We start from the raw sequence: 14717 nt of genomic DNA on the forward strand, positions 1-14717 counted from the left end.
TTTAAAATTAAGGGGTCACTGCGCCACCCAGTATGGCTCTGCTCGCTAAGGACATAGAGGGTACACGAATAAACCAGAGCTACATGGAGGTGTTCTAATTTGAGGTGTAATGCTGACATTACGAACTGTAGCTTTGCCATGCTTCATTGTAAGTAGGTTGCTGTAGCATGCTGACTTTTATTTTGACATGGCTGAATTCATGTGCCGTGGAGGGTTACCTTTATTGGCACATTCATCCAAAAAAATGAATATCCAAATCTCAAAATTAAAAACCGGATTCCTACACAATGAATAAATATCCAAACATTCGTGGCCAGCCCTACATTACCTTCGTTTTTTAAAATGAAGCTAACAATTTTTTGTTTTCCACCAACTGACCTGCAAGTGAAGCTTTAAAACAGCTTTAAAAAAGCCATACCTGAGTGTTTTGTCTTTGCTTGTGAACTGCTCAGGACTCATCTGCTATTCATGGGCTGTCCCGGCATCCCGCTCTTCCGCAGCTTGCCTCCTGTAGCAGAGCAATAAAGAGGATGCACGGAGCAGGGGCTGCTAAATTGGCCCTAAAAACAAAAGAGGGACCTTGTTTTCCAAGGCGGCACAGAAGCTTTTATTACTGGGATATAAAAGGTAGTGAGGCACGGTGAAGAGACACCAGCTTCCACTGTGAGGAACGTTCTCTTTGACGCTGGCCCTGGTGTGCAGGCGCATTATTACCATCAATTGTGACTTAAGGGAGAGTGTGCGTGAGAGTATATGGGGGTCTGACTGCCTTCGTTTTGCCTCATCTCCCTCTGTTGCTCCCCAGATGTCACATGCTTTAATAGCGGCGAGGCTTCACTGCTGGTGGAGAGAAAGAAATGCTGAGATAGAGAGAAGTGGAGTGGGGCGGGGGGCTCTTCACCTCTCCGCCTGCCTGCAGAAGAAGGATGATATCCTCTGCTTTGAAGTATAATTAGCACTTTGGGATGCCTCCGAGACAGCACCTGAGGCTACTTCCTGCCTTCCCTACCTTCCCTGCCTCCTTTGACTCAATGATGCACATAGAGACTGGGAAAGGGAAAAAGAAAAAGAGAGAGGAAGGGGAAGGAGGAGGGGGGGGCAAAGGGGTGGGTTACACATTACCCCAACAAACATCTCCCCTCCTCTACCTCACACACCATTCATGAGAAGCAGGTTTCATTACGCAGGAGAATGCTGGGAAAATTACAGGTGAGGCTTTGTTCACTCGGCATGGGTCTGACCTGAAAAGCTCCAGTGTGTAAACATCCAGTAATTAGCTGAGTGCAGGTTTCACCATTACGCTCGCACATGGTCGACCACACACAAAGTGGGCTTCTGTGCATTGTCAGAACACAGGGTCATATATCTATCTTCAACACGGAATGACCAAGTGGTCGCTCAATGTTTCTTCTGAAATCAGAACGTAGATGGTCCCCTCTTTGCTGCAGAAACAGCTTTTAATCAGGTAGCAATGGATGTTTGACCCATATCTTCAAATCTCTAATGGCCCACTTCTTGGTGTTGAACAATGGTGTTGACTCAAGGTGAGTTTGGCTGCTTAGACTCAGCCACAGCTTCAACTTGTTTGTAGTGATGCACGATTAAATCAGAATCATATTGGTATCGACTGATTTTTTTTAAAGAACAAAAGACTGTCTGTGAGCAGTGTGATGTGTTCTCCCTGTGTCTGCGTGGGTTTCCTCCGGGTGACCATCTGTGAGGAGTGTGGTGTGTTCTCCCTGTGTCTGCGTGGGTTTCCTCCAGGTGACCGTCTGTGAGGAGTGTGGTGTGTTCTCCCTGTGTCTGCGTGGGTTTCCTCCGGGTGACTGTCTGTGAGGAGTGTGGTGTGTTCTCCCTGTATCTGCGTGGGTTTCCTCCGGGTGACTTTCTGTGAGGAGTGTGGTGTGTTCTCTCTGTCTACGTGGGTTTCCTCCGGGTGACTGTCTGTGAGGAGTGTGGTGTGTTCTCCCTGTGTCTGCGTGGGTTTCCTCCGGGTGACTGTCTGTGGGGAGTGTGGTGTGTTCTCTCTGTGTCTGCGTGGGTTTCCTCCGGGTGACTGTCTGTGCGGAGTGTGGTGTGTTTTCCCTGTGTCTGCCTGGGTGTCCTTCGGGTGACTGTCTGCGAGGAGTGTGGTGTGTTCTCCCTGTGTCTGTGTGGGTTTCCTCCGGGTGCTCCGGTTTCCTCCCACAGTCCAAAAACACACGTTGCTAGGTGAACTGGCGACTCAAAAGTGTCCGTAGGTGTGAGTGAATGTGTGAGTGTGTGTGTTGCCCTGTGAAGCACTGGCGCCCCCTCCAGGGTGTATTCCCGCCTTGCGCCCAATGATTCCAGGTAGGCTCTGGACCCACCATGACCCTGAACTGGATAAGCGCTTACAGATAATGAATGAATGAATGAATAAATAATTGGGCTTAGATTCTTCCACCACTGACAGTGTGGAGCAGCATAAAGGCAGAGCTGAAGCTCTTATTTCTGTATTACTGTTGAATAGTTACATTTCTTAAGGTCTATTGGTCTTTATAGTGTTTAATTCTTTGCTTCAAGTTAACAATAATTTGTTTATTGGTATTAATTTGATTTGTTTTTATAGATCTATTATTACATTTAATTTGTTATATTAAAAAAAAAAGAATTTAAAACCTGTGATCAGTCTTTGTAAGAACCAGAAGGCTAAATATAAAAGTAAATGTGGCTAATCAAATATAACATACCCTTATTGCTGCATGCCTCCTTATCAGACCAGATGTCAGGGGTGTTGTGAAACAAATCTGGTCCAGGTGTGGGATGACGTCAAGTAAGATTTACACTGACCGATTACTGGATTACGAACACTACATTGTACCTGCACTCATTGTCCATTTTATCAGCTTCATTGGCCACATGAGCACTTTGTAGTTACAGACTGTAGTCCACCTGTTTTTCTGCATACTTTCTTATCCCTATTTCAGTGCTCTTCAATGGTGCACAGGACCACTGCAGAAATATGATTTGGGTGATAGATCATTCTCAGCACTGCAGTGACACTGACGAGTGGATCAGACACGGCAGGGCTGCTAGAGTTTTCAGAGCCCTCAGTGTCATTCGGCGTCCAGTGTCCACTGCTGAACTAGGAGACGGCTAACGCAAACTGTGCAGCAACAGATGAGCTACTGTCTCAAAGTTGGACCAACGATCCACTCGCAAAAGATGTAAGAAGACTTGTAAAAGGCACTTATCAAATTCAGGTCCCGTTATTATGGGTTTAAATGCATTTCTACTCCATTTTTGCCCCAAAAACTCACAACCCCACACACTCACTTCCATGAACTTGGATGGAAAGCATCATATAGGGCCTCGAATCAGTGATTCTGACAGACAGATGTGTGTCTTGGTTCCACCTGCATCCATCTTTGTTTTTTCGAAGTGGAACAGGGGAATAATCAGTGTGGGTGAAGGCTGACTGGCGCCTGCTTGGCTTAGGGCTGACATACTCATCGCAACAGCAGCAGAATCCCCCCCAGGCTCCAAAGACCCTCATCCCTCAGCACTTTTAAGAATGTGACGTTAGCCCAGCTGTAACTCAGCTCTGTCTACAGATCCACAAACACAGCAACTCTGAACACAACATCTCCATCTCCATAACTCTCGGAAGGCCTCACGTCTGCTGCCTGTGGCTGGAAGGAGTTGCTCACGTCAGTCATACTGAGCTGAACCCCATCGACAGAGCTCTGAAGGTCATTGATTACTTGTTTAGCTGCGAGTGCTGTTTTTAATTAAAGCAGATAACTCACACACAGGGGCTGTTAAAGCAGAACTGGCTAAAGGAAACAGATGAGTTCGTAAACATTGCACAGGCCACTTATAAGGGCTTAAGCACGTTGTCCTTGAGAATTCCTGCTTGTGTTTCTTTGTCGTGTTTGAGAGACAGAGCTGTATCCTTGTCGTCCAAAGAAACCCATGGATCTTGATTTTTGTTCTTTACTTTTTTAATATTATGCGTTTGTTAGTTACAATAAGGGAGTGGTTCCCATCACGTGACCAGGGACGTTTTAATAAGGGTTCATAAATAAATAAATCTGTCCATTTTGATTTCAGATGGAGTTTAACCTGGGGCCTGTTTCTCTGTTTTACCTTATGTGCGTCATTAGCTCTCACTCTAATTCATTTACAGAACTGATTGGAAAGCTAATCTCATTGACAGTCATGTGATGTCATGTCGCGTTTGTAAACACAGATATCTCCCTTTGTGAAAGCCCTGTCCCATTCTCCGTCTCCGTCCCTATCCCTCAAACAGCAGGCTATGAATGCTAGTGGCTCAATGGAGACCTGTCCGTATGCAGTGTTAATCCAATAACAGCGCTAAGCGCGGGCTCGATAAAGCTTCAGGATTTTACGGTTCGCTGTAGTGATGGCCATTGTGCTGCTTTCTGGAGAGCAGGTGTAGCTGTTGCCCTACTTTGACGAGTTATCACTTCTCTCTCGGTGCACGTATATCCAAGGACTCAAACGGCATGAATATGCAAATGTATTTAATACTCACACAGCGGTGCGTAGAATGGCAGAATTGCACTGGAGGGCTAGGCACACTCCACTGGCAGCCACTATTCATCTCTTTCATTTAATTTGTGTAATGAAAAGATTGGGGAGTGGATGAAAAGACGACACAGGTATTTGGAGAAGGGAAATTGCAATAACAGTAAACGCCAGAATATTTGCATATTCCGCTCCCCTTGTAATTTGCAAAAATATTTTTCGTCTCACCTGGAAATGCCTGAAGAGCACAGACACATAAAAACACACAGAATGTGGTGTAAGAGAAAACAACATTCTCTCTTCACCTGGAAATATCCAAGGAGCACATAGATACACTACACAGGAAGTCTAGTCACAGTGTTGGTATCATGGCTAAATCATTGCGTACTAGGCACACGGGTTTGCCTCACAGTATTATACATTTTTTATAATAATTAGTTAAACATTAGCTAGCTAATTCACTGGATGAACATTAGCGGAATTAGTTTGCTAACCTTTGACTTTAGCTAGTCAACTCATTTATTTAAATGGTAAAAGAGTGGTTAACTGGCTAACACATAGTTAGCTAACTCATTATATTAATATTAGAAAGAGGCTAACAGCTCCTGTCAGTCTTTAGTTTAGAGAATGGGCCTCTGGGGGGAAGTTGGTAAGGATTAACGGTGTTGATGAATTGGACATTCTTCCTGTGCAAATGAGAGCTAGAATATTAATCGCAGACTAAAATAGACCTAAAAGTATATAATAATGAGTTGGGAAATGTTCTGCACGTGCTGTACAGGCACTGCCTTAAAGCATGTGCTTCATTTTCCACTGCAAGCATGTCTGATGCAGAAAATCTCCCGCTGTGGGTTGCATGTGTGAACGACCACTACAGGACATCTCTGGACTCGATACTCTAGTGTTTCTATAGAAATTCTCAGGCGTGAAAGAGGAATACAATTTTAAGTGAATCATAAGATTAGCATTAGCAAGCTAAGTTAGCTAAGTTAGCTAAGCCTCAATTTAGCCAAATATATTTCTGGTAGTTTACTAATTAAATAGACATCTGATTTGGCGTCTACAGTTACACCACATTAGCCATCGAGCAAATCAAGGCTACATTTTTTTATATTTAAAACATCAAAGACTTATTACATTTTAACTGATATTTGTATGTCAATCTCTGCTGAATGTGCTTAATAAAAATGGTGGTGCAGAAGCATGACTATAGGCAGAACACATGTCAATCCAGATTAGTCAGAACTTCCAAAACATTTTTACATATAATCCTGAATAAAAATAAATAAAATAACATGTGCTACAAATTTTACCAGGTTCTTGGCCAGCAGCAAGTCGCCGTTTTGAACAGCATAATGCAGTAATGTAAATCTAAATCTGGGCGAATTTGGACTGGCTTTTAGTAATTTTGGCATGGCATTCCGGTGCAATTTTGCCCAAAATAATTGTTAATGCAATTTCTAATTGCCCAGAAGCAGGGCAAGTAGCCACGCTATGAATTGGCCAAAGCTGCCCCATGCTGAAAATGTCAAGCAGAACATGGTGACATTTTTCGAGTGGGTTTCATTAAAGCTGGAGTGTGTGGGTACGGACCCCTCGGATTTCCTCGAATACGAGCCTGCTGGAGATGGGCTCATTCTGTATGAGCAAATAGTGAGTGATGTGATGCGGTAAACAACCTTGGGTAAATTGGGATGCCTGGAAGAACAGTCCCTTTGCTGTTCAGCAGTGTTTGGTTGTTGTAGAGGCACAAAGAACCTCCTTTTCTTCCACAAATACACAAAGAACAAAGACTTTTCATGACAAATTTGAGGGGGGGGGGAGGGGTCGCATTTACCCAGGTGAGCTCCACAACTGGAGGAACTGCATGTGCCCATTTGCTGTGTAGATATAGACCTGCTAATGAAATACTAGGTATTAATAATCCTCCTTGTAAACAGTAATGCTCCTTTACTCTTGCGGAGGCTTTATGGAAGATGCTGGAACATTGCTTTGTGGATCTGACTGCTTTCACGCTTTCATCCACATAATCATTAGATCAGAAACACTCCGGTTCACCCTATTGGTGATGAGTAGAGCTCAATCGCTCCATGAATCTGAATCGCAATTTATATTCATAAATACATATTTATAACATTCATTCTTCCAGTTCAGGGTCGCGGTGGGTCAGAAGCCCACCGGGATTAATTGGGCGCAAGACAGGAACACACCCTGCAGGGGGTGCCAGTCCTTCACGGGGCAAAACAGACACACACACCTATAGACACTTTTGAGTCGCCAATCCACCTACTAATGTGTTTTTTCTTTTTTTGGCCCATGGGCGGAAACCAGAGCACCCGGAGGAAACCCACACAGACACAGGGAGAACACACCACACTCCTCACAGACAGTCACCCGGAGGAAACCCACGCAGACACAGGGAGAACACACCACACTCCTCACAGACAGACAGTCACCCGGAGGAAACCCACGAAGACACAGGGAGAACACACCACACTCCTCACAGACAGTCACCCGGAGGAAACCCACGCGAACACAGGCAGAACACACCACACTCCTCACAGACAGTCACCCGGAGGAAACCCACGCAGACACAGGGGGAACACACCACACTCCTCACAGACAGTCACCCGGCGGAAACCCACGCAGACACAGGGAGAACACACCACACTCCTCACAGACAGTCACCCGGAGGAAACCCACGCAGACACAGGGAGAACACACCACACTCCTCACAGACAGTCACCCGGAACAGGACTTGATAAAGACTGAACCCATAGTCCCAGGCCCCCGGAGCCGAGGGACAGTGACCGTAACTGTTTTCTAAAGGACAGGGAACTTGCAATAACTTACATACTGCAAAATACAATAAGGTTTGTTTTAAGAAAAGGCTATTACAAAAATCCCGTAAATATTTTATGACAGTCTCTGTGCCTGCTGCACACGGAGAATCAAAGTTGGAAAATGTATAGAGAGAAAATCAAATTCCTAAGAAACAAAAGGCAAGGTGTCCCAAAGCGTTTGATGGTCAGTGCAGATAGACAGAGTTTAAAGGGAAGAAAGGAAAACAAGAAGAAAGGAAAGGGCGGGGAAAAAAAAGAAAGAAAAGAAAGCAGAGAACAAAGAAGAGTGGCAAAGCACAGACACAAAGGCTGTGAGGATATGAGCGGAAGCCCCAGGAGAGGAGAGGTGCAGAGAAGAGAATCAGCTCAAAAAGCAGCAGTGCTTCTGTCTCTGCATGCAGCAGGCCGAGGGAGATGTGTGTGTGTGTGTGTGTGTGAGAGAGAGAGAGGTAAAAGACACACACCTAGCGAATGACTTTCTGCTGGAAAGCCAAGCTGAATGAAAACCCTTTCAGAAATGTTCAGACTCTCTGAATTGCCCTGAATCGCACTGACCCACAAACACCTTCTTTCATAGCGACGGTTGCCAGGTTGGACAAGCTTAACACAAGCTTTGATTGCATTCAGAACACAGATATATGGTTAAAAAAGTGAGGTCAGGTTCTGATGCTGAAGGGTTAGTTCTGGATCACAAACCCCACTCCAACCTCACCCCAAACGTACTGCATGTAGTGACATCAATTCAAAAATGCAGTTCCACTGCTCCACGGCCCAACGCTGGTGGGCTTTGTACCCTTTAATCTAACACTTGCCATTGGACATGCTGACCATAGACTCACATGCAGCTTATCCAGAGTCATCTCATTACTTTTCATGCTTTTAAGGGAGAGTATATTGTGTGTTCACAATAGAAGCACAATGCTGTGGACATACACTGATCAGCCGTTACCTTATGACCACCTCCTTGTTTCTACAATCACTATCCAGCTCCACTCACCACACACTTTGTAGTTCTACAGTGGTTTACCTTCTTTCAACCTGTTGTTGTAAGAGAGTGAATGATCAGAAAACCACAGAGCAGGTATGATTTGGGTGGTGTGGTGTGTTTGTGTGTGTTGCCCTGATATAAGTGGATCAGACACAGCAGTGCTAATGGAGTGTGCAAAAAAAAACATATCGTCCATTCACCATTTGGAGTGACCCAAAGGGGTTTGAAAACTCAAGCAACACTGCTGTGTCTGATCCACTACTACCAACGCAACACACACCAACACATCACCCCCCTGTCAGTGTCACTGCAGCATTGAGAATGATTTGGTGGTCCTCGGAGTGCCCTGGCCATTGAAGAACAGGGTGAAATGGGGCAAACAATGTATGCAGAGCAACACATGGAGAGCAACTGCAGTGTATTTGTTGAACTACAACTGGCAGATCCCAATCAAGGCCAAGCCAACAATGTCCTGGTCCAGTTCTGGATGAAGCTGGAGGCCCACTGCATCCTGGGCCTAGACGTATCATTATATTGGGGCCATTAGTCCATGTCTGCCTTCGGATTTTTGGGGCCACATTGATATTGCGTGATCAATGCTTCATCATGCCTCATTAGCCTGCGCTGCCTTCCCACCCTCAGCAGACATCTCATTTTTCACCACTCCCATTAGTAGTCATATAATGCAACTATGATAATCTGGAGCTGCAGGGTAAACAGATCCTAATTCTAGCACATGTCCCAGAGCTGGACGGATGGTGCTTTATCTACTGCTGGGGTTGCAGTGACCTTGAAGAGGCCATTGGTGTGCGGCTTCCATCCTATTAGTGAGAGCCAAGTGGTGTCCTTATGTCTCTCCTGTGTGTGTGTTGCTTCCTTCTGTGCTAGCTGACAGTCCAATGTATTGACACATGGGTCGATCTGTGGTGCGCACTGATTGCTTTGTTAAAAGCCCTATTCTCCATTACTTTCTCTTCTTCGTCTTCTTGGCTCGCCTTATAATGCTCCCAAAATGCTCCAGAGCCATCAGAGCTCCGGTTGCAGTCCATTCACAGCACTTTTAGCCAAAGTCTCCTGGGTCCAGACGTAAACATCTGCAGGGAACCAGGAGCAAATTTGGGCTAGAGTTTAGAGTAGGAAACAAATTGAATTCAATTTTCTAAAGCAACACAGTGCTTTGAGGGTGAAATTCAAAGTAGGAGGCGCTGGCGTGCTCATCAACATTTTCCAATGCTCAGCAAACCTTTGTAGCCTATGATTTAACTTAAGGGAACACTAGTTATGATTTGCTCCCTCTAGTTTCATTCATTTGGACAGCACTGTGCTGAAATCCAGGGGCCTGGAGGTTGTGGGTTCGATTCCCGCTCCGGGTGACTGTCTGTGAGGAGCGTGGTGTGTTCTCCCTGTGTCTGCGTGGGTTTCTTCCGGGTGACTGTCTGAGAGGAGCGTGGTGTGTTCTCCCTGTGTCTGCGTGGGTTTCCTCCGGGTGACTGTCTGTGAGGAGTGTGGTGTGTTCTCCCTGTGTCTGCGTGGGTTTCCTCCGGGTGACTGTCTGTGAGGAGTGTGGTGTGTTCTCCCTGTGTCTGCGTGGGTTTCCTCCGGGTGACTGTCTGTGAGGAGCGTGGTGTGTTCTCCCTGTGTCTGCGTGGGTTTCCTCCGGGTGACTGTCTGTGAGGAGTGTGGTGTGTTCTCCCTGTGTCTGCGTGGGTTTCCTCCGGGTGACTGTCTGTGAGGAGTGTGGTGTGTTCTCCCTGTGTCTGCGTGGGTTTCCTCCGGGTGCTCCGGTTTTCTCCCACAGTCCAAAAACACACGTCGGTAGATGGATTGGCGATTCAAAAGTGTCCGTAGGTGTGTGTGTGTGAGTTGCCCTGTGAAGGACTGGTGCCCCCTCCAGGGTGTATTCCCACCTTGTATCCAATGATTCCAGGTAGGCTCTGGACGCACCGTGACCCTGAACTGGATAAGGGTTACAGATAATGAATATTACTTAGCATGGTGGAAAGGGTGTTTAAAAAATATATATAACTAAAGTAATTTTGTTCCCATGGCAAACAATCAAAAGGTGCACAAACTAGAAAAATGTGTGGGTGAGTTTAGGGCTCAGTGCATACTATTTAAAAGGGTGCCACGCATGTTTTGTGCATAATTTTAAAAAACTAATATGCATATTCTGCTTCCTAAAAAAAAGTATGCAAACATAGTGTATGTGATCAAAGAAAACAAGACTACACTTAAAAAGTAAAGAGGACTAAAACTTGCGTACTGGTGTTGCAGTAGCGTACTCTGCTTACATCTGTAACGGCAAATGAATGTATGGATTAGCAGAGAAGCGCTGTGTATTTTTACTCACAGCCAGACTGGTGCATCCCTGTAGATTTAGGTCACTATACTCTAGAGTCACACTTTTAATTAATGAAGAATAAACACACACACACTTTAAGACACTTCCTTGACAGGCAGGCAGCCACTTGGCTGATTAAAATGGTTTGATTCAAAATCTGGGTCAGTCAATCAATCAGTCTGCAATCAATGGTAATCACTGCTGGCCCTCTTTTGTTTTTATCACAGTGGTTGGAGGTTGATAGACTCCCCCCCACACTCTCTCTCTCTCTCTCTCTCTCTCTCTCTCTCTCTCTCTCTCTCTCTCTCTCTCTCTCTCTCTCTCTCTCTCTCTCTCTCTCTCTCTCTCTCTCTCTCTCTCTCTCTCTCTCTCTCTCTCTCTCTCTCTCTCTCTCTCTCTCTCTCTCTCTCTCTCTCTCTCTCTCTCTCTCTCTCTCTCTCTCTCTCTCTCTCTCTCTCGACCTCATATTATAATTCACATCCCAATCTTCTCATCAACAATTAACATAAAGCTCTGGAGGGAAAAAAGACAGAGAGAGAAAAGCTCTGGTGGCATTTTAAGCAGTGGTTTGAAAGAAAGTTGTCAGTGTGACAGGGATGATGTTTCAATAAGGAGCCACTAGCAGACATCTTCTGGGAAAGATTTTATCCACGTTCTACTGTACTCCCCCACCTCCCAGAGCAGGGGTCGTCATATCTCCCCATGTCTAATTACACCAACACTCTGATAACGCTGCTTCCGTTGTCATAAATATTTGATTGTGCTCAATTGAACGGCCCAGATAACATCATCCAGGTCCCTGTGCTCGGCTTCTCCACGGCGCAGAGACACAGCTCAGTTTAAAGGCCGCTAGCCGCACGGTCAGGCCTCGCTATGGGGGAGCATCTGCACTGCGCTCTCCTAGACACAACAGCCACTTGTTCTAAAAACAATAACACGTTTACACTGAGAGTAGGTAAATGATGTGTGCAGTAAATGTGGATATTGATGTGGTAATGCGAGTTAAAATTCAAATTCATTCATTATCTGCAACCCTTATCCAGTTCACGGTCGCGGTGGATCCAAATGCCTACCTAGAATCATTGGGCGCAAGGAGGGAATACACCCTGGAGGGGGCGCCAGTCCTTCACAGGGTAACACACACACATTCACTCACACCTATGGACACTTGAGTCGCCAATCCACCTACCAACGTGTGTTTTTAGACTGTGAGAGGAAACAGGAGCACCCGGAGGAAACCCACGCAGACACAGAGAGAACACACCACACTCCTCACAGACAGTCACCCGGAGGAAACCCACGCAGACACAGGGAGAACACACCACACTCCTCAAAGACAGTCACCCGGAGGAAACCCACGCAGACACAGGGAGAACACACCACACTCCTCACAGACAGTCACCCGGAGGAAACCCACGCAGACACAGGGAGAACACACCACACTCCTCACAGACAGTCACCCGGAGGAAACCCATGCGAACACAAGGAGAACACACCACACTCCTCACAAACAGTCACCCGGAGGAAACCCACGCAGACACAGGGAGAACACACCACACTCCTAACAGACAGTCACCCAGAGGAAACCCACGCGAACACAGGGAGAACACACCACACTCCTCACAAACAGTCACCCGGAGGAAACCTTTTAAACTGTGTATGTATACATGAAAACAGTGTGTATACATAAGTAATATGCATAGTCTGTGCATACTTTTTAAGTGTATAAATCAGTGTATATAGAATATTTTAAATGTGATAAACCCTCACATTGCTGAAGGCACTGTTTTCAGCTGGTCCTGTTAAACCGGAATAAGGACATGCAGAGGAGCTGCGTTTTGAATTCTCTGCAACTCGGGATGTTTTGCAGATAAATCAGTCTTTATCTGATTAGTTCATCAAATGTCCAGCTGCTGTATTCACTGCTTTAAAGTAAAGAAGACAAGGAGGATAATTATCTAATTAAATAAGAAAATCTCCCTCTGCATGTAATCTGATTTACTGTATCTGTGTCTGTTAACGACTCAGGATGTTGTGTTTGTCATTGCTCTCCAATCAATCAATCACTCAATCAATCAATCAATAATACACCAGTTACAGAAAAAGACAAAACCCTTCTGTATCTTTAATGTAAGAATGTAAAAAGATCAAGATCTATTCAAGTGTCACACAATTCAAATTAATCTCCTGTTTGCAAAAGGTATAGGAAAATAAATAAAGTGGAAAGATATGAAGCTGTTTTTCAGACAGTGACGATATGTGACAGGGCCAGATGCTTTGACCTCAGGCTGTTTTTGTCTAAACATATCCAAGGCTGACTAGCTTCTGGACAAACACTGGCACAGAGCCATCCAACGCTAGGTGGCTGTTTATTTCTTGGCTTCTTCCAGCTTCTGCTTCATACTGTGGAATAAGTGCATTCACTTACATAAGCTAAATAAATAAATTAATTAAAAACATTTTTATTGTGAAATTCCATTATCTAATAATATCAAGAGAAATGGGGTGATACGGCCAAAAGTGAAATATTCTGTAATAACTTTAGTTAAACAGTGCTTTACTGAGCCAAACTGTACCTCAAATGACAAATACATTTGTCAAATAAATAAATATAAATATATTTATGTGTGGGCGGTACGGTGGCGCAGCGGGTAGTGTCGCAGTCACACAGCTCCAGGGGCCGAGAGGTTGTGGGTTTGATTTCCACTCTGGAAAGACTGACTGTCTGTGAGGAGTGTGGTGTGTTCTCCCTGTGTCTGCGTGGGTTTCCTCCGGGTGCTCCGGTTTCCTCCCACGGTCCAAAAACACACGTTGGTAGGTGGATTGGCGACTCAAAAGTGTCCATAGGTGTGAGTGAATGTGTGTGTGTGTCTGTGTTGCCCTGTGAAGGACTGGCGCCCCCTCCAGGGTGTATTCCCACCTTGCGCCCAATGATTCCAGCGCGACCCTGAACTGGATAAGGGTTACAGATAATGGATGAATGAATGAATGAATATGTGTGTGTGTGTGTGTGTGTGTGTGTGTGTGTGTGCGCATGTCATTCCCACCACTGCGAGCTCCTCTGAGGGGGTCAACTAGGCGTGTCTCCATACAGAAGTATGAGGGCACATCCTGGTATGCAAATTAGAGAGCCCTGCCCAAATTAACACCCACCTTATGCTGCAGTCATACTGGGGAATATTCATCTAGGAGTATGTCCATTTGCACCAGATCTCGCCACATTCCCTAATTTCCTCATTGCTCTCCTTGCCACGTGGATGTTTCTCTCTCCCTATGGAAATGAACTAAGCAATCCAGCAGAACCCTGCCCCAGTCTACACCCTAAATCATAGAGGACCTTCCCACTTCATGTAGCTTTAGCCACGTCTACCTTTAGCTGGTGTTGTTACCCTTTTATTGTCAATTTTTCATAAACTCGAACAAACAAGTTCCCACAAGTTATGTCTTAATTCATTTTATGTAATAAAAATATAAAAGAGACACCCAAGTTAAACCCTATATTACTCTGACAATGTCCAGGTCTTAGATTACATTAAATGGCCAAACATTTCTGGATGGGATTGGCTTGAATCTGAGTGATTTTAACCCTTGCTCCAACAACTTAGACATACCCCTCCTTTTGGCCTAGGGGTAGGGTGTCTATCTTTTTGTGTAAATCTTTTTGGGAAAGAGGGGTAGGGTGAAGTCAATATGGCCCTTTAAACAGAGATTTTTCATAGGCACCTTTTAAACACAGTGGTATGAAACAACAGAATAAACCCACAAATGTCAGTTATTTTCTCCTTTAAAATGCATGCTAACAATTGTATTACCTTAGCATAATGTAATATCAATGTATTATGGCTCATTACTTCATAACAAGCATAAAACATCACTGATTGAGTAGAGTGGGCTGAAGCAGACACAAGCTGAAGTAGGTTGCAGTGTTAGTTAGTGATACGTTTTGTTAACAAATTGTTATAATCAGGTTTCTGAGAGGTACTGAGTAGTGAGTAACTTTAGCCGGATTAGCTAACCTTTTTTTAGCGTTAGA

At 45.0% G+C, this 14717-nt stretch overlaps 1 long non-coding RNA gene across 3 annotated transcripts in view; it reads right to left on the reverse strand.

The window, feature by feature from the left end:
* Window positions 1–459: 459 nt before the first annotated feature.
* Window positions 460–14717, reverse strand: part of LOC136665337 (uncharacterized) — a 63871-nt gene continuing 49613 nt past the window's right edge. Inside the window, exon 4 of one of the 3 annotated variants that reach the window (XR_010795232.1) lies at window positions 460–560. This is a non-coding gene — a long non-coding RNA (uncharacterized lncRNA). Of the gene's footprint in view, window positions 561–9280; window positions 9438–12856; window positions 13088–14717 lie in introns of those variants that run through there. The other 2 variants (XR_010795231.1, XR_010795228.1) reach the window with 2 other exon arrangements.

The sequence above is a fragment of the Hoplias malabaricus genome, chromosome 13, assembly GCF_029633855.1.
Source record: "Hoplias malabaricus isolate fHopMal1 chromosome 13, fHopMal1.hap1, whole genome shotgun sequence".
Lineage (NCBI taxonomy): Eukaryota > Metazoa > Chordata > Actinopteri > Characiformes > Erythrinidae > Hoplias > Hoplias malabaricus.